The 26,647-nt window shown below is 35.0% G+C and overlaps 1 long non-coding RNA gene across 1 annotated transcript; it reads left to right on the forward strand.

The window, feature by feature from the left end:
• The first annotated feature begins 10,156 nt into the window (after positions 1-10,156).
• On the forward strand, positions 10,157-25,645 carry LOC141363650 (uncharacterized). The gene is made up of 3 exons (XR_012369135.1): positions 10,157-10,380; positions 10,586-10,671; positions 25,375-25,645. It is a non-coding gene; the product is annotated as an uncharacterized lncRNA (long non-coding RNA).
• Positions 25,646-26,647: the final 1,002 nt, after the last annotated feature.

A 26,647-nucleotide genomic window follows, 5' to 3' on the forward strand; every position in this document is an offset into this window, starting at 1 on the left:
CTTGTAGTGTAATAGCAATATTCATGCTTAAGTATAACAAAATGGGGATAAAAGTACAAATTAAATATACTTAAAATATAAAAAATACACTATAATAATATTGCACTGAAAGTACGTGGCTATGATGTTTAGGTTATAATTGAAATTCACTTTAAAAACATTATTATTGTCATAGTGGGACACTTTAAAAGCACTAAAAATAGTTAGGAAGTGCATTTGTAGAGCACTTGAAATATTACAGAGGCATACTAAATTAACATAGTTTATACTAATTATAAGTATGATAGCAGTATGCACAAAATGTACTTAAACACAACTATAATTTGTGCTGCAATGGCTTTTTAAGTGTATTTCCATTAAAATTGCAATACAATGCAATTGTACTGTAAGTGTGCTTAATTACTCATAAATCTTGATTTTCAGGAGTGTATTTTAGTGCACTTGAAGTTTAAAAAAAGTTGTTCCATTTTAGCATACTATTTACACTTGAAGTGTAATCAAATAGGTGTTAAGTTGAAGTTAATACCTAATTGAGTACACTTAACTATACTTGGATTTGACGAAAATAGTACAAAATCTAGAAAATATACTTAGTACACTTTTTTAAAGTATATTTTTAATAGAATTTTTTTTCACCTGGGATAACTTAACATAACTTACAAATGGACTTGTTAGTATTTAAGTGGTTTAAGTACATTGAAGCATACTTTATTTTTACCTGGGATATAAAATATTCTGTTTTGGGGGATGGACTGGGACTGCTGGATTATTTATTATTTTTTTCATGCAACAATGTTTATTTTGTAATCATTTTAATAAGCAATATTATATAACAAAAACGTTACAAGATTTTAAACAAGAACTTGTTTAGTGCTCTTATTGTTTTTAGCATGACTTTGTTAAAGGTTAACTTCTAAATTAAATGAAATAACAGAATTCTTCATGCTTATGTTTTGTTAAGATTAGCTTTACCGTTTTACGCTACGTGTTTTAACATATTTGGCATATTCTATTTAAACCCATGTCTTCTACATCTTTGTACCAGAGTTATTTTCTGTTTTTCGATAGTGTTGTTGATACTGTTGACACTCTTACAGACACAATTATGATGATTATTGCTTTTATCTTACAGAATGTAGTATCAGCAATAACCTGCTCGCCCTGAATGATGCGTCTTATTTGATAACTTTCAGTTTCCATGTTGCCCGATATTAGTACAAAAAACAAGCAAAAATAATTGGCCTTAAAAAACAAAGTTCGTCCAAACCTTGTATTTCAGAAATAAAAGAAATCTCTAATGCTAACCTACACCTAACAATCATTTTATAGATAATGTCAAAGTGTCACATTAATTGCTAAAACACTACGTCTAAAGAGGATTTTTAACAATAGGATCTGGCAACACTGCAAATTCTGTACCCGCGCCGTCGCAGCTTAAACCAATATTCGTCATTTTACACTAAACTATACAGTAAACTGTCCAAACGTTATTATATATGCGGATTCTTTTTGAAAACTAGTCATTCAGAGAACTTCAAATTTTATTTTTTATAAGAAAAAATTACCGAGGTCCGGACCTCTGTGACCTCATAGCTGGCTACGGCCGTGGATGCTTAATGACACCTTTATTTGTAGCAGTTTAGCAATCTAAATATTTTTAACTGTGCAATTTAAGTTTTGATTGATGTTCATAACACAAATGGTCGGGAAGAAGCATAAGATGTTCTGTTTGGTTTTTCAGAGGAGAGTATTGAATTGGTTATTGGCTCCGTGTCGTAGCTCTTGACTTGTGCTTTGATCCTTTTTGATTCCTTGTGCTTTGAGGAAATAAACATGATGAGTTAACACGAGGGAGGGATCACAGATTCATGTGATGTTAAATTGTGTATGTGCGCATCTGAGTCTTCAGGGGAAACGCAACCCTGCAAATTACATCGGGTTCCTAACCAGGCAGCAAGTCCAACTTCTAAACCCTAAATCAAGTTTATTTATATAATAACACTTTTTACAGTGTTACATTGTTTCAAAGCAGCTTTACATGAAAGAAGAAACTACAGAAAACTGGAAAATTATTAAATAGCCTATTATGTGGTATTGCAAATTGTATTTTCCTCACATACGTTTTAATCTAATAAACACACCTTTTCTCCATTAATATGATCAATAAAAGGCATCAAATTAAACTAGACATGCTGAGCATCTTACATAAAAATGAAGAAAAAATATATAAGAGCAGGAGTTTGACATCAAATAAGGAATTTGCAGTAATACCCCGAAAAAGCATAGACATTACCACATACCTACAAAAGTAAAATTCTAAGTCCCTGTAAAGTCAATCTTGAAAATTGTTTCTAAACACATTATAATTGTTAGAAATGTATAGCGAAAAAGACTGTAAACAATTGTAGTACTGGATGGCAGAGCAAGATCGCTAGTTTTCCACCATTTCTGAGTTTTTACGCATTTTTTTTTTTAGATTTTTGCACGGGAATTTTACTCTCTTTTTTATTCAAACAATTAGATGAAATATACAATCACCTTCAGGAGAACATTATCAAATTAAAGAAGAAAGAAGTCAGAGTAAAAACACAATAAAGGGGTATGTAGCTTACAATCAAGGAAAAAAAAAATAACAATAAATATAAAAAAGCAATGAAGGAAAGCTATCTAAGTTAAGTTAGAGTCAATAAAAATAAGTTTTTACGCATTTTCTTGATTTTTAGGCAGTAGCTCTGACGCACTTGAGCCACTGCGCATGGCCCCGCCCCTAACACGATCGTGAGCATCCGTTCAGGTTGTAGCTGTTTGAAAGTTGAGAAACATCAAATACTTTTGGTAAAATCTGGAACTCTTTCTTGGACTATTTCATTTCCTTTGACACAAACGAATCGTGGCAATGATCTATAGGTGGGTTGCATGTCCCTTTGTTGTCTTTTTTTATATAATTTTTATTTATTTTTTTAAATTAGGTTTTGTTAAAGTGGGAAAAGAAAAAAAGCGGCAATTTTATGTTAATATGTTTTGTCTTTATTCTAAATTTAAACTAAAAAATAATAATAATAATTTGAGAGACTGCAGCTTTTTTGCGTGTGGGCACGGTTTCAGCAACGACAGTGGACACGCCCCCACCGCTTGAGAGATTTTGATAACTTGTTTTTACATGCCGTTTTTAATCGTTCGTTTGGTTGGGTGGTTGATAACAATTTTTTATTTGGTGTGACCGAGGGGCATGATGAAGCTAATACAGAAGTGATTTAAACTGCAATTCCAAAAGGGAGTCAATTTCCATAGACCTTCATGTTAAAATACCCATCTTTAGAGCAGAACATTTTTTTTACAGCCTAGTACAAAAAGTGTTTTTTGGTCTATATAGCTAATTTGCCCTTCCTGACAACTGTGGGGGGTGAATTTTTTTGTAACTCATCCATTTAAATTAAATTTAATAAGTTCTGCATAATTAAGTGATGGGTGAACAGCAGTGGTGTAGTCTAGATTTTTGTAGTGAGTATACTGTGATTTTTCCCTCTCACCCTTATGCTCACTCGTCCCAGCGTGACACCCCATAAGCACCACCACACTTACAGATGCATACAGTATGGATCTTCATGTAATCGAGAGCATTCTGAAAGTGTACTCATAAACACATGAACTGAATGTGTTATCAACATGTCAGTTTATTATAAGAAAAAAAGACTTTAACAGTCAATGGGTTTATAGCTGGGGAAACTGGATGGATTTTTAGACTGGTTTAGTGTTAATCAACATCTAACCTTAGGGCCAAAAGTTACTCAACTGTTAATTAAAATTAAATAAACTGTTTACAATCTTCAATCCGTGGCTAACACATGCATTGAAGGAGAAAAAATATCCACTCTTTCAATAGCTATTATATGACACCTAGTGATAACATTACCATGTGTAATTTAATGGTGTAAATGTTTTTAATGAATACACATATAAGATGACCATGAGTTAACTCTAATTTGCATACTCATTGAAATAAAAGCTTATTTTATGCATATAATACAAGCAGTGTTTAAAAATGAAAATAGGCTTTTACTTAATTATTATTACAAGACCATCATGTAGCCTAATATTAGACACCAAAGTGAAGAAAATGATCTTTAATTTGCAAATCTGAACTGAACATCAACGCAGACATGATTTTCCTCACAAAAGTTTAAGATCATATACATCTTGAACGTAGATAAATAAATTAACACAGAGAAGGAAAGTTTAACACTAAGCAGTAAGCACAATCAAACATGCTGAAAGCTAAAACCATCAGGATATAATTACGGGCTTATTTTATTGCATTTGGAGCCTTACCTCCAGATAAAGTAATAAACTGGACTGATGTTTTAAATGTTGTTTACTCACATGTGCGTTGTTAACTCTCCGGATTTTATATTGCAGCACTCGTTCACTTCACATGGATTGTTTACAGTGTCGCGTGAACAGCTACACTGCAGGTTCGACTTCATTTGGCGCCAAGCAGACCCTTTGGTGATGTCAAAGTACCGCGAGAGCGATTCAAAGCAGATTTCTCCATGTGATAAATGCAATCGCTCTCGCGGTACTTTACTGTCACTCGCCTGTGGGTTCTTCTGGTGCCACACTAGTCTGCTCCCCAATCACTTTCGCGCCGCTATGGTAATTTGATTTCATACGCGAATCGGATCGTGCAGTTCGGCAGGAATTCAAACACACCAAATATATAGCCTAATATATATATGCAGTTCAACCCGCTAAAATAGCAAGTGTAGCATGCTACTGGTCAGTGCTTTACATCTGAATTATGACTAAAAGTTTGAAATGTCAGAAAACCATGCTGTTACGCATCCTCAAGCTATTTCTAGTGGGTATACGGAAATCCTTGACAATTTCTAGTGGGTATACGGCGTATACCTGCGTATCACGTAGACTACACCACTGGTGAACAGCCACAGCTGTCACTAGAGTCGAGCTAGGTGGGCGTGTTTTCAGCAACCAGCCATCTCAGCTTCACCCACTGCCACCTTTTTACCCATTTTGGGATATCCACGAGTGATGCGTGATGACGCCCGGCCAAGATGGTGATGGCAGGCACCGCCTACTATTGGCTTCAAAAACGATCTTCAGAAAGCTATGGGTGATGTCAAGGGCACTACATCTATTTTATTTTTTACAGTCTATAGGTGTGACAAACTCAGAATATTTAAAGAGTCAGATTCACGATTTTACATTTTCTTTGTTGTTTAAGGGTGTTTTCACATATGTTGGTGCGCACATTATTATTATTTTTACTGTACTCGAAATGCCGCACCGTACACCACGTGACAACGGTCACCGCTGTCATTGGTCTCTGAGATCTCTTACCGTCTCATGACCACCCACCGTTTACACGACAACCAGCCTGACAGGGAGAGCGCAGCTATCAAGATGTGGAGATAAACGATGCACGTCTTTGCGAAGTTTCTTTGCTTTAACGCGAAATTGCGTAGCTGTTTTATTAAAGCCTTTCTCACGGAGCCGTTAGCTAAAAAGCCCGTAATGTCACGCTTTGTGTGTGGAGGCCAGCTATGCATTTCTAAAATCAGCAGCTCAAACGGAAAGGAGACAGCGAATCTCTGCAACGGACCAGGTTTGGCTTGTTTGTTGTTAACCCACAATATAACACCCTACTGACGTCACAACGGAAGCCCAGTGGCTTAAACATGTGGAGAACTTCCTATATTTGGTTCGGCCGGAGGTCCAGCAGTGTTCACACCACAGGTGGGTCGCCCCAGAGTTTGGCGACAGCCGCTCAGAGACCACCTGTTTAGAGCGGTCTCGGGGGGCCGTTTAGTGAGCACCCGAGTGCGGCTGTTGTGTTCACACTGACCCAAACGAACCGTACTCGGACCGACACGTCATTTGGGCCGACTTAAACAGTGTATATGTGAAAACACCATAAGTGTGTATTAGTACATGTTAACGATATGCAAAAGGTACATACCCCAAAGTAAAAGATGACGCGAGTTATCCTCTCCAACGTAAATGTATTTTCTTGGACTACAACAAACACACGGATTGTAGGCAACAGTTTACTTCCTGGGATTTATAAAATAGACAAGATCGACATTATCATAATTCCTCCCGCTTCAGACTCACAGCCTGTAAGTTAACTCCTGTAAGCATTGCATTTTGAGCGAATCTTTCAAACAAGGAAAGGAGCGTCACATTTCCTGCTGATGTCAGAGATATTCAGGCCAATCACAACGTACCGATTAACTGGACAATCAGGGAGAGAGCTTTTCAAATCGATGAGCTTACAAAATCAGAGTGTTTGAGGAAAGCAATATATCTGGAGCAACAAAAATGTACGGCATGTGGAAAATAATGTGTTTTTTTAACCATAAACCATTCGAACACATACAAAATACACAAAATAACGTTTTTTTAGCAATGAAATAGGTGCCCTTTAATATATGACTTTACGTGGACTTTAAAGCTATATTAACAGAATTTACAAAACACAAAGCTGGGCAGAACAATGGCACGATGAGGTAGCATTGTGCCTCGCATCAAGAAGTTAAGATTTTAATTTGCGATCACGATAGGGGCCTTTTGTCATTGAAATACAAAGCCATATAGTAATGATTTTGGGTTAAAATTGTTGCGTCGGATTTTGAAGGAAATGTCAAGCGGCTGAGGAACGTTGTAAACAATAGCTAAAAGGCATACTGATTAATCGTTCCTGTTATAAAGAATAAATACTGTTTTGTAAAATCTGGCCTTAAAGTGTTTCGTTAAAAATTAATAAAAAAAATTAATTAAATTAAACTTAAACTTAAAAAATGTTTTTAAAGCTCAGCTTTGTTAAGTATATCAGATAGATGTTTTATGGTCTTTTCTGGGAAAACGGACCAGAAATATTTTCATTCTGCACAAAAAATACTTTGTCCAATAAAAGTTTTTACACCAGAACACAAAACAAGGTGTCTTGACTAATCTATAAAATATGACGTGTGTACACTCAGATTCAGTAAGCTATCCTTTTTTTAAATTATTAAATTAGAACTTACTCCAAATAATATTAAAGGTTTACCTTAAACATATAAACCAACATAAATTACATTTTTAAGAGCATTGCGCATGTTTTTTAAACAACACCCCTTGTTCCAGGAACAAGTTTGTCATTGACTCTTGAATGTGGAGGAAATGATTGCTAGGCGTATTGTTTATGGCCAAACGTTGCACTTGTGCACTTTCTTGCGTGTTTGTTGGCTGTGGATTGTATAAGAGTGAGTCATCCTGCATTGCTTGTGTGTTACTCTCACATGCCTTTGTCAAGCTGATGGAAGGGTGAAAAAATATTTGACCTTTTGGTAATTTTCCCCATGAGAGCGAAATCAAGGCCGAGACCTGCAGACTTTCATTCACTCGCAGAAGACAGAACGCAAGGATGCTGTTGCTATGACACCCAATTCATTTCCATCGTACATTAATGAAGACAGCAATAAATATAAAGGATGTGAATTTTGTGCATATGGATTTCTCATCATTTTGAAACGCACCCAAGCATGGTACATTAACAAGTGAGACACGACTAATAAACCATGCAGGGCAATATGTCGTCTCCCCTTTAATCTGAGTAGACAAGAAAGTAGTTTCATTCTGTCAATGTACGACTGACAAAAGTGAGTCATCACAACAACAAAGGCACTGCGAAGATCAAAAGTGAAAAAGACTTCAATGCAACATCCGAAAAAAGGCAGAAGTGCCGTGAAATTAATTGTTCTTTGGGCTAAGGCACGTAATCCAATTTGTCTGCCGTCTTCAGTCGGTATTGCGGTGCTGAATGATTGATCAATAGCTGCAGTATGAGCTACTCATCAATGTCCATTCAAAATGCCAGTTAGATTATTCTCTAATAGAGCCGTACTTCTGCGGTCCGAACCCATTGCCTATAAAAACACCATGGCAACGGTTTCTTCCTCCCAGGAGATTTGTAGCTACTTAAGCGGGTTTGACATTTACAGAGCTGGTAAAATGTACCGTGGTGACTTTATTACAGTACAATCACAGAATATATATCATTTTTGTAGGTGCTATAAATAGATTTTCAGAGTTAATAACTTTTTGTGCCGTTGATTAAATTAAATCTTTCCTCCAGTTTCACAGACTTATGCTGCGTTCACACCAGCTGCGGTAGAGGCGTCAAACGCGAATGATTTCAATGTTAAGTCTAAAGACACATTGATGTGCGAATTTAACACGAAGCGTTTAACACGAAGCGGTAGACGGTATTCCACCTCATTCAATACCCTTAACCCACAGTTAAGGCTATTCCTAGACTAATGTTGGGTTCACACCAGACGCATTTGAGGCGTCAAATTCGCGTCTACTGTACGTAGTTGGACGCTTTAACATTTTGAGTGTACTCGCTTTATTCTCGCGTGAAATTCTAGTCATCGAGACTTCTGCGACTCCGCTTGCTTCTTGTAATCACGTCACTACTAGAGCAAGTTCCTGATTGGTTAACGTTAGGGCTGGGTTTCGATTTAAATTTCAAGAATCGATTCAATTCCGATTCTCAAGATCTTGAATCGATTATCATTGTTCGATTCGATTCGATTTGATTCGATCCGATCTGATCTTCGAGATAAGTGTTTTTGAAAAAAGCCCAAAATGGTGCCAGATAGGGGTGCACGGAATGACCAAAAATCTATTCCATGAGTCATTTTATTTCACGGTAACAGTATATTTCATGGTATACATGTTTTTCAGTTTTTTGGATTATAAAAATGTGCAGTTATTTGCCACTCACTATAGCGTTTAACTGCTCACCACAATTTTAAAATATGGACAATTTAAAGTAAATAATGTTAAAGTAAAAACGCCCAGAGGATAACAACAGATTAAGTCTTGATAGACAGAATCTTGTTTTTTATTGAGTTATTAATTTTATAGACTATTGAAGCTATAGTATGCATTGTATTTTGTATTTATGCATAATTACATTAAAAATAGGCTGTATGTAAAAACAGGTAAAAATTTATGCACAAACCTACAGACAGGATAAATACCTGTATATGAGAGACGGAGCTCTATATAGATATTATGACGGGTGCTATAATGTGATGAAGTCTGTTTTAAGATGTTGATGCTCTTTACTTCCTATTGCACATTAACATTTGCATCTCTTTCTCGTCTTTCTGATCAAAGATGTTTGTACTATAAGCAAATTAGGCGTCAAACTACATCGCTCCAGCAGCGCGCGTGTCACTGATATTGTTTTGTCTTAGCTTGTTTAAAGTTCAGAAACCTTTACAACTATTAGCATTATGTGTAAGAAGAACTCTTTATTTGGCGACCCGTTGCGGGCGCCTCAAGAAACCTCTGCCCGTCAGAGACCGGCTGCGAATGACGCGATATGGGCGGGGCGTTTGCTGCAAAAACACGCGCTATTTGTATTAAAATATTCAATCGAGGGAAGATGGATTTGAGGCGAATAGCTCGTGTTTTCGCAGCAAACGTGCCGTCCATATCGCGTCATTCGCATCGCCTCACGCGAGGAAGCGTAAGAGTTTGAGTGGTCTCATTTGAAAATAATTTGCAAATCTTAAAATTCAAGATTCACACCAGTAACATCTTTTTCTAGGACAGGTTTATAAAAGATGCTTAAACATCTTAATTTAAAGGCCTAGTCCTGGCTTTAGCTAAGCCTTGTCTGTGAAACGGGCCTTTAGGATTAGATCAGGCTTTTCAAGCATCGTTTCAAAGTAAGTTATTATTATTAGCACCAAAATTTAACATAAATGCTATATAAGCTACTAGACATACTGTTGCAACATTTAAAAATAAAACCTCTTGAATACTTGTAGTATAATTTAGTATTTACTAGTAAAATTAGCAATTACATTTTTATGCATTTGGCAAAGTGCATTGCAAGGTATAGGCCTACATTTTCATTATCAGTATGCATTTTCTCTGGGTTCGCACACATGACCTTTCACACTGCTAATACAATGCGTTGCCACTGAGGAGCACATAGTAAACTTTTTAAGCTTATTGCAGGCTTTTTAAAAAGCCATTTTAGTCAGTCAAAACTTTTTGTAATACAAACCTTCTGTGCAACAACAAAACGTATCCAACGTTTGCATTCTGGGAAAGCATGAGAAAATGTGATTGTCTGAGATGTTTGGCACAGGGATGGTTCTGGTTTCCAGAGAGAGGTTTTTTGTACGTACCTGATGATGATGGAGAGATGGAGGAGAGATATTGAAGGACAGATCGAAGGCGAGTCTCTGTATTTGGTGCACCTGCCTCACCCTCATCCACCTGGAGACGGAGGACGAGGGGAACAGAACTGAAGAGGTGCAGACGGATTGGAGATGTCCTCAGTGCTTGTTAAAAGTATGTGCAAAGAGACTCTTTTACAGCTGAGATTATTGATGACATTTTTGTTAATACGAGTCCTTGTCAGTGTTAGGGTCAAAAGAACCCCCATCTACAGACTCCATCGTATTCATCTGGTGCTTAGACATTCATTGTACCCTTCTTAATATCTCTTTATGTAAAATTACATAGGATTGTTTTTTTTTCTGTCTGTATGTTAAAGGATAGTTCTTCCAAAAACGAAGACTGACAGCTGACAATCAGCGTTTGGGTTCTGAAAAAACAAAGAACAACACTAAGGACACGAGGGTGAGTAAATAATCACAAGGTTTTTGTTTTTAAGTCAACTATCCCTTTAAGATGCTCCGAGCTGTTTTACATGATGGTGGGGTGGCAAAATCTTTCTTCCAGTCGTTTTTGCAAGCGAACATGTTTTTCTAATCAATACAGTGATCGATGTTTAGCGTGCTGCTGAAGAAAAGGACTGAGGATGATCACTGTAATTGGCTGCTCTGATAGATTGTGAGATTTATTCTGCCAGAAAAGAATTGGGTTCAGAAGTGCTGTGGATACAAACTTTTTTTTAACGCAATGAAGGAAATACAAGTCTAAGTCTAAAACCCTAGCAACCAGAACACCTAGACAAGGTTTTAGAGAGAGCACCTATTTTACTGCTTAAAAAACTTTTTTGTGTGTATTTGGTATAATTACGGGTGGCTGATGAATCCCCTTTGATTCTCATGCATATCTTATCAGTAAAGCCGGTTTTGTGATTAGTAGTAAATTGCCATCACCTACTTTCAGATGGAGAGGCATTTACTACACAGAGTCATAGTTTCCCAAGAAGCTCGGCAAAATCGCATACATTATCGAAGACGATTTGTATACGATTATGAACGCGATTTTGCCTAGCTTCTCTGTGAAATACGGCTCTGTGTAGTAAATGCCGCTCTATTTGAAAGCAGTTAATGGCGATTTACTACTAATCACGAAACCGGCTTTACTGATAAGATATGCATGAGAATCGCAGGCGATTTATCGCCTACCCCTATAGGTATAATGCAATGTGTTCACGCGGTTTGTGGTTAAAAAACACATTATTTTTCACATACCATATATTTTTGTAGCTCCAGATTTCACTCTCTTCTTGAAACGCACAGATTTGAAAAGCTCTGTGTCCCTGATTGGCCAGCTAATCTGTATGTTGTGATTGGCCTGAATACCTCTGATGTCAGCCGGAAATGTGACGCTCCTTACCATGTTTAAAAGATTCGGTCACAATGCAATGCTGACAGGGGTTACTTACAGGCTGTGAGTCCAAGCGGGAGGAATTATGATAATGTCGGTCTTCTCTACATCACCAATTCTAGGAAGTAAACTGTTACCTACAATCCGTGTGTTTGTTGTAGTCCCACAAAAAATATTTACATTGGAAACGATAACTCACATCATCATTTACTTTGGGGTTTGTAGCTTTTGTATATCATTAACATGTACTAATACACACACACCAAAGGAAATTTTAAAACGTGAATCGGAAAAAAGGTGCTCTTTAAAATACGCAGGCTCTATATATAACCTTTAAAGTGATCTTCAATTAGTTTTAGCAATGGCAACATTCAAAATTCCTTTCATTTTTGGTTAAAGTCAGTCAAGTTGTTAATCTTTTAAAATTGTCTTTGCGCTACAAACCTCTCATCAGATCAATATTTTAATCCAGAGGGATGGCAGGGAACGAACGATCTGAGAGATTCTTGCCGACGGACCGTTGAACGAGAGCGTGAAGTCGTGCACTGCAGCGAAGTGGTTTGGGTGTTTATTGGCATGGATTTATTTAGCTCCTGCAGTCTTACTCATGCTGCCTAATTTTAGAGGTTTCTTCACAAAGGCTTTAGTTTATCTGCTCCTGTTTTATTGCCTTAACCCTGAAACCACATCCGAAAAGATTTAGTCATCAGACTGAAAACACTTTCGAACAGATTCATAGGCTTAGTGTGCTGTTAGTTAATATTTTATGAACTGTACCTGCGAGACCAATAATATGTGGATGAAATTCCCCACACACACAACGAGAGAGAGAGAGAGAGAGAGAGAGAGAGAGAGAGAGAGAGAGAGAGAGAGAGAAAGAGAAAGAAAGAGACATTAAGCTGCTGATTAGATTACCTGATAATTACCTCTCTTACTATTGCAGCAGTATATGTACTAGGTAACTAGGGTGATTCTCACGAAAACTTGGTTTTAAAAATGTCAAGCATGAAAATGTAAAAATTGCTTACATTTACTTTTTTTCCCACCAGACATTGAAAAATAAAGTCTGGAGTAAATGGGAACATTAATTTAAAAACTTTTACTTATCATTTAACACTTTTTGTAACATAATTTAAAAAAATAGTCCTAAAAAATCTCATTACCGCAACAGTCAGAAAACATCAACACTGACATATTTTCAAAATGACATGACAAACCTGAAGGAACATAATTTGGAAATTCTGCACATGCATTTAAAATCAAAGTATTATGCTTCTATTAATTAAATTAACATTTAATAAGCATCTGTTGCGGTAATGATAATCAAAATGTCGTGTAAGCATTCTGACAAGACAATATTTCAAATTAACTGTAAAAAAAATGATCTTACCTGGTAGCCATCATGAAGTAACTGGTCCATGTGCTTGGTCACTCAAAATCAAACTTTATTAAAATTCTGTATTTGTGCTTAAACTGTTCTCAAAAAGTGTTGTGGAGGATGAGAACATCAGGCATGGACACATCATTTTCCTAATTTTTCTTCATTATTATTATACATGAATATTCAGTAAATATTTTTTCTGTCATCTAAAGTAGTCTAGCAAAACATCCATTTATTTTTTTTCCTAATATTTTTGTGTTAATTTGATTAAATTACAACATAACGCATGTTCAAACACAGCCGGACACATTGCGGTAATGAGAATTTCAGCAGAAAATGAGATAAAATTTACAATTATAAATTCTTATGTTGAAATCACACATTGTGCAAGGTAGAACACAGTATTGTGTTAATTCTGATGCTTTTTAATGTTACTATATTACACATTTTAAAGCTAAAATCATTAGTGCCGTGGTGTTTCAATGGTTTCGTGAGAATCACCCACTACATTGTCAGAGAAAGGTCCAAAAGCTGTCACTGGGATGGTAGTGGTACCCATTAAAAAAGGTCTTCATGTGTAACAAACAGATATACACCTTTGAAGTACTATTATGCACTTTAGGTACAAAGAAAGAAAGGGCACCGTCCCAAGGCAAGCTTTTGTACCTGAATGCCGTTATTCTGTATGCATATAATGATTTTGTGATCCGTTCTAAATTGTGCACCCTGTGAATTTTTTATCCGGTTGGAAACACTGGAAATAAGAAGTCAAGTTGAGTTCAATGCATTATGGGATATGGTATATCACATAGTTGCTGCATCCTAATTATCCTACTTATATGCACTAAAAGTATATATGTTTTGTCAGAAATTTATGTAAATTTATTTGAGTGTACAGCAAGAGTAGCCTACTGGGACATACTAACACATAATGGAGTGACCGTTGTTGCGCAGATGCACGTTAAAACTATCAAACATGTCCAAATTAAACTTGCTTTATAGATGTTCTTCATGCATTATTTTTTATGTCATTTTAATAATATGAGTTAATATCAGTTTACTAATTTAGTTTTGCATCACATTTATTAATTCAATTCAGCGTACCCCAAGAAGCAATTTTGCATTTAAAAAATGAAATGTCTAATAGCTGTTCAAGCACAGACATCTAAAATGAGGCAAAATTTGTCCATGAAAATTTAAATGTTTAACAATAGCCTAAACATAAATTAAATAAACTAAACAAATAAATGAAACCAAACACCCTGTAATCACTTCTGACTTTGCTTACATGATGGAAGATCAGACATCTCACAAGTTATTTTGACAAAAGTTTATTTTGCCTTGAATTGGGTTACTCATAGCCGGACTATATAGGACCTATAGTTACACTGTAAAAATTTTTTTGTGACTTAGTAAATGTAACTAAATAAAACGAGTAAATTCTATTTAAAAAAATATTTCTTGTTCTTAACCAAATTTTAGTAAAAATGACACAAAAAGGTGAGTAATTCTAAAGAAACACCTTATTTAGTAAATTCAACTAAATTTTAACATTTAAAATTTGTAAGAAGGAAATTTAATTAATAATTTTTAATTATTTCAGTAAATATACATAAGTAGGCAGTGGACTAAAAATAATAGGTTGTATTTACTTAAAAATATAGTGGATCATTTTTGCATCCACTTTTTAAAGTAGTTTTAAAAGTACAAAACTTAAAAAAGTGGATGCAAAAATAATGCACTGTATTTTATTTTATTTTTTTCAGTGTAGACGGTAAAATGATGGCCATTGCTTGCTGGGTAATATTAGCCATGTAGCGTGCATAGATGTGCACTTTGAATTTTCACCTCCTATGTAATTATACTCATTTCAATACTAGAACAGCGAGTGTGCCTTGTTTTACAATGCACATTTTGGCAAATGCATTGACCAATCTTTTGTGTAGGCTAAATACTACACACATACTGCAGAGATGGTAAGTAAAGTATGGTCATTTACAGCTGAAATCTTCCATACTATCAGCTCTAGCACAGGCTATAACAACTGCTGTCAGATCAGTGTTCAATGAAACCCCCACCCGTGAACAGAGCAGGTGATGCTGAGCTAACACAAGCCCCCCGTCATCTTATCCCTCTAATCTCTGGACACATGAGGTGTATTTGTTCATGGATTTTTCGACACTCCAGCAGGGTTATCAGATTTAAATGTGGGATTTTACACTGGGTGGTCAGTCATTCAGAGCAGGAACCAGATTACTCTCATTGCCACTGTGAATAACAAAGCAAAAACACTAGATCCACGGGTTACTACTGTAAAATCATAATAAATTATCATGAGTTACTTCACACAGCCAACAGGTTCTCTAGGCCTTTGTATATATATATTTTTTTAAATGACAGTGGTTGTTTAAACCAAGTTAGCAGTTTAATTATTTTATTCTGCAGGCATGCATCTGTAAATATGGTATTTTGACAGGTAACCGTGATCTGTCCATTTCTGTAAAAGTCTGTATACAGACTATTTTGGCCTCAGGATGCTCATGCTGTTGCAAAAAGGGGCAATGCTTTAGCGCCCCCTGTAGTCAATGTTTAATTCAGGTTTATATTATGGATAGATTCACATCGCCTACTAGCTACTAATCATCATATGAGGTTTCAGATACAGAATATAAACTTTTAGCAATTAAACTATAAATAAACTGGACTCAAATGTGTCGCAGATGGTCTGTATGTATTTATTTATTTTAAAATATTATACACTCGCAGAAATAAAGGTACAAATGTTGTCACTGGGACAGTACTCTTTCAAAGAGGTACACATTTATACCCAAAGAGTACTATTAGGACCTTTTTTAAAAGGTACTGCCCAAGTACACTGTCAAAAATAAAGGTACAGAGCTGTCACTGGGGCAGTACCCTTTAAAAAAGGTCCTAATATGCACCATTTAGGTACAAATATGTACCTTTAAAGGTACATATTGGAAGTTCAAAGTACTAATATGCACTCTTTGGGTAAAAAGGTGTACCTTTTTGTAAGGGTACTGTCCCAGTGACAATTTTTGGACCTTTATTTCTGAGAGTGTAACAGCTTTGTACCTTTATTTTTGACAGTGTATTTATAGTACTGTTTAAAAGTCTTAGGCCACCACCACCAGACTTGTTGTTTTAGAAGTTTTAATGTCCATCCATATTTATTTTTCAATCTTTTTTTTTAATTTTAAGGTGTATTTATTTTAAGACACAAATATGTAAAAAAAAAAAAACAATTTTCAGGACTGAATGTCTTCATATGCATCGTCAGTAGTGTGACCTCTCTTGGCACTAAACACATCTTTAGCGTTTTTGAGCAGAATGAAGTAAAAATACTAATTTCTTTGAAATTAGAAATTAGGATTTAATTTTTTTAGGTTCAAGAGATCCTGCTCAAGTGGAAGGGGAGTTTACCCTAAAAACTTGACACATCAATTTACATTTTTATACAGTTTTTAATACTAGATACTATGCACCGATAGGATTTTTTGGGCCGATACCGATTTAAACAGACAACTTCTGGCTGATACCGATGCCAATACCGATATTAAACACTTGTATATAATACTATACAGTTGGTCTATTAGCTAGTTTATTTCTGCATCAAATTATTTTTACTGAACATGGATTGAATCTAATTAACATTCAACTGACCAATAAAATAAGAGAGGCACAAATTAAGCTAAAACAAATATAATAAGACTGCATGACCATCTTCAAAGGTGGTTTTTGCTATTCAGCATTTATTTTATTAACAACATGAACTCATTTTTTACATATAATGGATTTCTTTATGCAGTTAATTAATAAACAATCGGTATCGACCTTTCTTGTGCTATTGCCGATATGCCGATGGTTTCAAATTCATCAAAAATCGGCCGATAAATATTGGCGGCCGATACATCGGTGCATCACTACTAGATACACATTTTCTGGGTGTATTCTATTAAAGAGACCGAGAAACAATTATATATGATCACTAAAACATTGCAAAAACAACAAATCTAATTTTGGCATGGTGGCCTAGCTAAATATGAAACAAAAAGTAATGTGAGCTTAATATAAAATAATGACTTTGATGCATTTTTATGACACTATAAGCAAGTATTGGTTGTTAAATCCTTTGTACAAAACATCAGATTTCTAATGTTGCGTTCATTGAAACGTGTTAATTTATGATGAAACATGATAAAAAATGAAAATGTAGTTAGTTTTAGTAACAAGTTTTCTGGATTCCAATGAAATGCCAAAATATTTTCTATTCGGATTCACAGATTTAGATTTCAGAACCTTGACTTAAAATAACATTTTGTTTATATATTTTCATCCACATTTTAAATTTTTTATTTAAGACATATTTATTAACAGTGAACCACCCTACCAAAAAAACCCCAGATCTTTACCATTGTGTTTACCACTGATCCTTGCCTGCCTTCTGCTTACTGATCCAAACACGTCTGCCCACAGAAATGCTGTTTGTGGTAAAGGAAGATATTTAAACCATGCATACATGCAATAGCAATAACCTTATTGTAAAGTGCTACCAATTACTACATAAGCAAATCTAAAAAAGAATGTGTTTATTTATTTTTTATGTAATTAATCATACAAAAGTTGTTATTGTAATTGTAACTGTATTCATTGTAATTTTGTGTAATTAGAGTTTTAAAATATAATTTAGATAAAACAAAGAGACCGTGAAATAATGCTTAACATTAGTAAATGCATTAGCTAACATGAACTAACAATAAATAGTTTTTCAACATTTATTAATCTTTGTTCATCTTAATTGATGTCAATACAGTTGTTCATGTTAGTTAATTTATAGCTAATGCATAAACAAATACAACATTATTGTAAAGTGTTAACATATTCAATTTGCTCTGTTTATATAATCATGTTTTTTTTTTTTTTTTTTTTTTCTATATGAACTTTTGTCTCATAGACATTTGCTTTCAGTTTGGATTTTTTCTTTGCTCCAAACATGGTTAAATCCTCTGTCAGCCATGTAAAATATCCTGTGAACCCAATCCAAACGAATTATCACTTAACAAGTGTGGTGTAATGTTGCCAGGACATCTTTAAATGTTATGTAAGCCGGCTTTATAGGTTATTAAAGAATTTATTTCACAGCACAGATGTTTCGCCTGCGGGTGTGAAAGTCAGTGAAAAAATAAAAAGAAGGTAATAAAAAGAAATGTGTTCCTTGATACAGTACAGACCTGCCTGATGTGTAAATTATGTCTCTATTTATGTATTGTGAGAAATTTTCTATTTCTATGCCACCTAGAAGCAGAACTGAAAATAGTGATCAAATGATAAAATCTAATGTTTCTTTTCCAAACCATGATCGAGATATAATCAAAATATAATCCTATAGATGTTCACTTATAACCAGCATTCCTTTCTAAAACAGAGAGATTAAGTGTATGTCCATTCAAGGCTGAAATATAAGAGAAATTAATTTATTTAAAATATGATGGTGGATTAATGACCTAAAGCGACCCTTAGTGGCCAATAAATGCATTGCAAGTTTTATTTCCACATCCTCAGATGAAAATCATTACACAAATGTATCTGGTCCAGCATGTCTGTTAAAAATCAATTATATTGACACATCTCTGAGAATCAGATAAAAACTGATGATGAAAAAGTGCATATTTATATACATATTTCACATAACATTAGTTAACATTTCACACCCATTATAGGCCCTGTGCAGGTTAAATGCACACACTAAACATTCCCAAATATGTGATGGCAAGCATGCTGCATTGCAGACATATTCCGTATTAGTTTCACATTCTGTGCCTGTTTCAAAGAGTGAAGGAGACCCGGTTAGTTTAGTAGAGCCCTGTGCTGTCACGTAGCTTGCTGGGTTCATACAATTAACCTTCGGTATATTGAAAGCAACAGGAGAATGCTAACACAAAAGCTGGCAAATGAAATAGCAGCAGTTGCTATAGTAACTTGTGCTGAAGGCATTTGTGGCATTCAGTTGCCAAGTAACATTTGTCATTTACTCAAGTTTTCAGTGAAAAGAAATGACTGTACATGCTTAGCAAACAATGAAAGTAGTCTGTAAGACAGTAAGTTTTCACCTTTGAGTCATTGCTGTTATCAAGATAAGATAATCAAGTTATGGTAACTCGAATGCATGGGATTACATCAGAAAAGTTAAGAGGCCTTTCCTTTAAATTTATATACGACTTCCATCTTTACTTTAACCAAACCCTGATATTAGTATTTTTTCTGTGACATAATTTTAAGCGTCCCTTTATAACTTTTTATAAAGTAATTTTAATGGTGAAGCTTAAGTGTATTATTGTTCAGCACAAAATTTTAAAATTTTTGTTATGTATTCTGTATAAATGTTTCACAGCACCAGGAATTAATTGGCAAGGGAAAGAGAAAATATATTTTTTTAATATAAGAGACACTTATAGAGACCATAATTTGTTCCAAACAGTGTTAATGTTGCATAAGGTATATGTGGGTGTAAGTGTGACAGTCTTGGTTAGCTGTATGTTAAAATAGCAGAAGAAATATGTCTGATTTTTTTGAACTCATTTGTTTGTTTAGTTAAAGCTATTTTTCCCAAATAACATTGCTATATATTTTAAAGCCTTCTGAAGAGCTGGACACCTGTGTCACCTTTGTAAATTTTGGTTTACCTGTGTTTACTGTGGTCGTTTTACAACATTTACATTTATGCATTTAGCAGACGTTTTTATTCAAAGCAATTCACTGTGCATTACAAGGTTTGTTAGTATATGTGAACCTACCGATAAGTTTGATCCCATGACCTTTTGCGCTGTATATTGCTCTACCACTGAGCTATGCAGGAGCACTTAGTTGAACTACTATATCCAAACTATTATAACTACTAGTTAAACTAAAGCATTTTGATATTCTTGATGTTTATTATGCATTAGGAATAACATTGATCATTCATGTGCCCTTTTTTTTTACATTGAGGCTTAGTTTTGTGCATGCATGCATCTGGGGAAAATTCAGGTTGACTCAGCTTCAGGATGAGAGTTGATATAGCGATATATTAGCCATCACATGTCAGAATGAAGTGAGAGGTGCACCTTTTGTAAGACAAGCTTGATTAACTATTTATTCTGCAGACATAATTTGTGGTGTCTTTTGCAAATAGACATTCAGGAATCCCAAAGTTAAAATGAAACAAATATGTGAGTGCAGGTGTGAGAGATAGTTCAGGATAATATATGTGGTAATTTAGCTCTGACATCTTCTGTAATTATGTTGCATGTTATGACAGTCAAACTGACAGACCTGAATGAACTTGGAGAGAGGAAATAAATCAGGATTCTGTATTCTCTTCCATTATTCATAAAGGTTCCACATAGCAATGCCATGAAATAACCATTTTAGTTCCTCAACCATTCAGTCAATGCTTTCTTTCTTACCTTTTTATAATCTTAAGAATATTTTATAAAATATTTTTATTTTCTGAGCTCAGCCATGAACATATACCTGCTAAACCCTCCCCTCATCACTGGTGGGCGCTATTGTACTCTCTACTAGTAAGAACATAACAGCCTTTATAAATATTCATAATACTTTGTGAACCACAAGGACCAAACTGTATTGGGTGTGACATCTGTTTTCTTCAGTACACTCAATATAATGAAGCTGATACAAAGGTTTAAAGGTGCCAAAGAATGCATTGAAATAATATTTGATTGTTCTCTGATATCTACAGTCTTGTTCAAAATAATAGCAGTACAATGTGACTAACCAGAATAATCAAGGTTTTTAGTATATTTTTTTATTGCTACGTGGCAAACAATAGGTAGGTTCAGTAGATTCTCAGAATACAAATGAGACCCAGCATTCATGATATGCACGCTCTTAAGGCTGTGCAATTGGGCAATTAGTTGAATTAGTTGAAAGGGGTGTGTTCAAAAAAATAGCAGTGTTGCATTCAATCACTGAGGTCATTAATTTTGTGAAGAAACAGGTGTGAATCAGGTGGCCCCTATTTAAGGATGAAGCCAACACTTGTTGAACATGCATTTGAAAGCTGAGGAAAATGGGTCGTTCAAGACATTGTTCAGAAGAACAGCGTATTTTGATTAAAAAGTTGATTGGAGAGGGGAAAACCTATAAAGAGGTGCAAAAAATGATAGGCTGTTCAGCTAAAATGATCTCCAATGCCTTAAAATGGAGAGCAAAACCAGAGAGACGTGGAAGAAAACGGAAGACAACCATCAAAATGGATAGAAGAATAACCAGAATGGCAAAGGCTCAGCCAATGATCACCTCCAGGATGATCAAAGACAGTCTGGAGTTACCTGTAAGTACTGTGACAGTTAGAAGACGTCTGTGTGAAGCTAATCTATTTTCAAGAATCCCCCGCAAACTCCCTCTGTTAAAAAAAAGGCATGTGCAGAAGAGGTTACAATTTGCCAAAGAACACATCAACTGGCCTAAAGAGAAATGGAGGAACATTTTGTGGACTGATGAGAGTAAAATTGTTCTTTTTGGGTCCAAGGGCCACAGGCAGTTTGTGAGACGACCCCCAAACTCTGAATTCAAGCCACAGTACACAGTGAAGACAGTGAAGCATGGAGGTGCATCATGATATGGGCATGTTTCTCCTACTATGGTGTTGGGCCTATTTATCGCATACCAGGGATCATGGATCAGTTTGCATATGTTAAAATACTTGAAGAGGTCATGTTGCCCTATGCTGAAGAGGACATGCCCTTGAAATGGTTGTTTCAACAAGACAATGACCCAAAACACACTAGTAAACGGGCAAAGTCTTGGTTCCAAACCAACAAAATGAATGTTATGGAGTGGCCAGCCCAATCTCCAGACCTTAATCCAATTGAGAACTTGTGGGGTGATATCAAAAATGCTGTAAAACCAAGAAATGTGAATGAATTGTGGAATGTTGTTAAAGAATCATGGAGTGGAATAACAGCTGAGAGGTGCCACAAGTTGGTTGACTCCATGCCACACAGATGTCAAGCAGTTTTAAAAAACTGTGGTCATACAACTAAATATTAGTTTAGTGATTCACAGGATTGCTAAATCCCAGAAAAAAAAAATGTTTGTACAAAATAGTTTTGAGTTTGTACAGTCAAAGGTAGACACTGCTATTTTTTGAACACACCTCTTTCAACTAATTGCCCACACTGTAAAAAATAAAAAGTTGACTTAACTTACATTTTCAAGGCAACTTGCTGCACAGCTTTTTTGAGTTTACTCAACTCTTGGATGATGTAGTTCACCTAACTCAATTTACTGAGTAATGTCAACTTACACCAAAAAGTTGAACCAACTTAAACTGATTAGGTAATAAGCAAATTTCTATGTTTACTCAACTAGTGGCTAAGTTGGGTAAAGAGTAATTTAGTATATCCAAATTTAACTAATCTACATGTTTTGGACTGTGGGAGTGAACACAGAAAGGTCTCATAAACAAAGTCTTTGTCTGACTTAAACCAGAGACCTTTTTGCTGTGAGGCAACAATGATGTGCGCTAACTCATTGTGCTGCCCTCTACACTGAACACACACTTCTCAATCATGGTAACAATGAACAAACATCATTCTTTAAAAATTACTCTAAAAACAACATATAACTAACATTAACAACATAACAACATAAATAAATCCAGCAAACATTAAAACAGTCATCTTTTTTAGTAAATATTAACCAAAGAAGTGAACATGTCGCAATGCATGCTGGGAACCATTCCGACCATTGTTTTTTTTTAAAGTGCTTGTATAGATTACTCAGTTTGGCAAGTTGGGTGAACGAACTGGACAAAAACTTCTACATCTAAGTCCAGTCAACAAAATAATATTTGTTAGCTGAATGATTATGCTCTTTTCATTCAGTGAACACAAAATAATCAATTGACACCCTTCAACAAAGAAATCTTTGTTCAAGTTACTTAATGTTCTTTGTTGAATTAACATTTTAAAGTTGGATTTTTTACAGTGCAATTGCACAGCCTTAAGAGCGTGCATATCATGAATGCTGGGTCTTGTTTGTTTTCTGAGAATCTACTGAACCTACTGGTAACCTGTTTGCCACGTATCAATAAAAAATATACTAAAAAGCTTGATTATTCTGGTTAGTCACATTGTACTGCTATTATTTTGAACAATACTGTACATAGAAGGTGTGTGGCTTTATTAAGTGCAAAAATTATGTAGAGAGGTTTTAAATGTCCATTTACAGCCTTTAGAATGAAATGGTCTATTATTACCTTATTTGAAAGGGTCACGAATAATAATGATGAGTTCTGCTCTGATTGGCTGTTTCATAGAGCAGCTCCTTTCAGTAGCTCTGTGTGTAAACAGACCTTATGTTTGAGTCTGTATCAAATGAAGATACGGAATTTGAAGAATAATCAAGTGTTTGGAGATTGTTAATGGACGTTTCTGAGTGGTTTTTCATCAGGTATGGACCTGCAAAACGTAACTGAAGAACTTTAGTCTTAATGCTAACATATAGAATTAACTATAGCGCTACAACTTTGTTTTTAGCATTGTAACAACATTGTAATTAATTTAATGTGTAATTTTAATGTAAATCTCGACTGTAATGTCACAGTTGGTGTTATGTTGAGATTGGTCTGTTTTCCAGCGGTCTTTTGCATGCACGAGGTTTACATAAGAAGGGGAAAACAATAGTGTTGGAGGCTCACAATATGTCATTACCATGTACAGAACTCTTATTATGCATCTGTGCCTAAGTAATTACATTTTTACATTCTACGGCACCTTTAAAAAAACACGATTGGGTTCCCCAAAAAACCTTTTAGTCAAAGGTTCTATAAAGAATAATTTCTTTCTTATCTTTTTATAATCTAAGGAACCTTTTTTACTACAAAGAATCGTTTGTAAACCAGAAAGGTTCTTTAGATGTTAAGGGGTTTTAATGGGACCATACAGCCAAAAATGGTTCTTCTGTGGCATCGTGTAGCACCTTTATTTTTAAGAGTGTACTCTTAGAAAAGGGATTCTTTGGTGCAATGCCAATTTCCCCCCCAAAAAAACTTTTCCAAAAAGATACATTTTCCTGAACTTTTAATACCCTTTTATGCACCAAATATGTTCTGTGGATTTTAAGGGTTCCCTAATAAGGAAACTTTATTTTTAACACTACTGTTTGTAGAATTTACGAACTAGAATTTACAAAGTACCCCATATGGACAAAAATATGTTTTAAATATATTAACACATTTTGTAGTAAGTAAATTAAATTAAATATATTAATTAATTAAATATAATTAATTATATTTTTGAATTTGAAAATAGATTTAGTTTTATCCTTCATATATTAACATATATTTCAAAATGTATTTCAGGGGCAACAAATACATTTCTAATTTTACAACCCATATTGCAAACAATACATTTTCCTGGCAAAAATTTTAAAGGCGGGGTGCATGATCTCTGAAAGCCAAGGTTGACATTTGAAATCACCTAAACAAACACGCCCCTACCCCAATAGAATATGAACCTTCTTTTGATAGACCCGCACCACACATACGCAACCCAGGCAACAATGTTGGTTAGTAGACACACCTCTTACTGCTGATTGGCTACAAGTGTGTTTTGGTACTCGGCCCGACTCCCTTTTCCAAAGTGTTTTTCAAAAATCATGCACCCCGCCTTTAAAGTTTGTATAAAATGTATATGTGTATAAACTGCACAAATATGTCTAAAATATATAATTATAAGTATATTTTTGCTGTTAAAATATATATTTCATTTTAATATTTTCATACCTGTTATGTTTACATATTTATTATGTTTTTTTTTTCAATTTATTTATCTATTTATTTATTTATTTATTTATTTTTTGGCCATCTTTTGAATATTTGTTAAAATGATTTTTTTTTTGCCATATGGGAGAATCACAGATTTTTATCTCTTAAAACTGTACTACTGGATTTACACACAAAGCAGTATAGGTTATTTTAGGATGACATCTAACCAGAACAGTTTTTTCCTACATTACTCACTCCCTCGCATGCACACACACGCACACGTCACTGTTGCTGTCTTTATAGCTGATTGCATCTGACTCCTATATGATTTTTTTAGCAGGGCCATCTGCTGAATGCTGGAATAATTCAAATATTTACTATAGTATTATTAGATGTCAGCTTGCAATGATCTCATGTATAAAGACAGCTGCAGATTCATATCAGTGCAGCTGCCAATTTCAGCTCCAAACTTCAGATTTCAGTGCTGAAGATACAGTATAGTGTAATCAAACCTTAACTTAGTAGCTTGCCAAATTCCTCATTTATGATGACGAAATGTAGGCAACACCCATTTTTTTTATCTTAACAGAACAATCCTATTCTCTCTGTCTATCTTTTGTATGCATCGAACTGTTGAAAGAGCCATTGAGACCTGTCGCACCAGCTTCCTGTTGCCCGCTGATGATATTCGCCAAGGATGACAACCGGCTCAAATGGGTCATGCAGTGTGGCGACCAGAGATAACAGAAACACACACACATTATTGTACAGTCTGTTAAACATATGTGACTGAGATTGATGTAGCTAATTGATCTGGTGTAAGGAAATGAGAATAAAAGAAGAAAATGCTTTTTTATCCACTGAGCGATGAATGTTGGGCCGTGCACGCGTCTACTGTGCCAGTACAAAAATACGACAAATTGACCCTATACATAATCCTGGTTATATCGTGCATAAATCATAAATGCACATCATAAACACAAAATTCAGTGTAATCTTGTATTGCGGAACTGGCAGCCAGATTTCAGAGCAACCATATAAATATGGATGTGATCATTAACAGGCAAAGATTTTCCATTCTCGAACAACTGCTCCCTGTGAGGTTTTGGAAAGTTTGCAGCCATGTGTCCTGCCACACCCAAAAATGTCTGTGCATCCGTGCAGCACTTGTGTGTTGAGTCATTTTCCTATTGTACATCCGTTTGCATGACGTTATGATTGTGATGCTATACAATACTTATAAAATACAAAACTCAAAAAATTGTACTTCTGTTAAAGAGACAATTCTGTCAAGATTTACTTTATAAGCTGTAAATGACTTTTTTATCTCTCTGTACAACACAAAAGAAGATATTTTGAGAAATCAGATCACAGTGGCTTTGTGTCTACATAATAGAAGTCAATGGGGTCCATTGTTGTTTGGTTACCAATGTTCTTCTGAAATATCATCTGTTGTGTTATGCAAAAGAAAGAAAGTTATACAGGTCATGAAGGTAAGTAAATGAACTAACGTTTTGAAATAAAGATAAGCTGTATCGATATCAACTGGACATGACATAAGATTTAAAGGATTTTAAAAGGACACACCCTAAATGGTACATTTTTGCTCTCACCTACAAAGTAGCAATTTAAATATGCTATAATAAATTATATATTTGGTGTTTTGAGCTAAAACTTAACATATGTAATCTGGAGACACCAAAGATTTATTTTACATCTAAAGAAAGTCTTGTGAAATGTCCCCTTTAAGCATGGATACTTTTTTAGAACTTTAAAAATGGGGCACTATCCATTAAAAAGCTGAAAAGAGATTAAACTTTAACTGTCACTGTCCCACAGGTGGAATGTTTGGCATTACATTT

Source organism: Misgurnus anguillicaudatus, chromosome 4, assembly GCF_027580225.2.
Source record: "Misgurnus anguillicaudatus chromosome 4, ASM2758022v2, whole genome shotgun sequence".
NCBI lineage: Eukaryota > Metazoa > Chordata > Actinopteri > Cypriniformes > Cobitidae > Misgurnus > Misgurnus anguillicaudatus.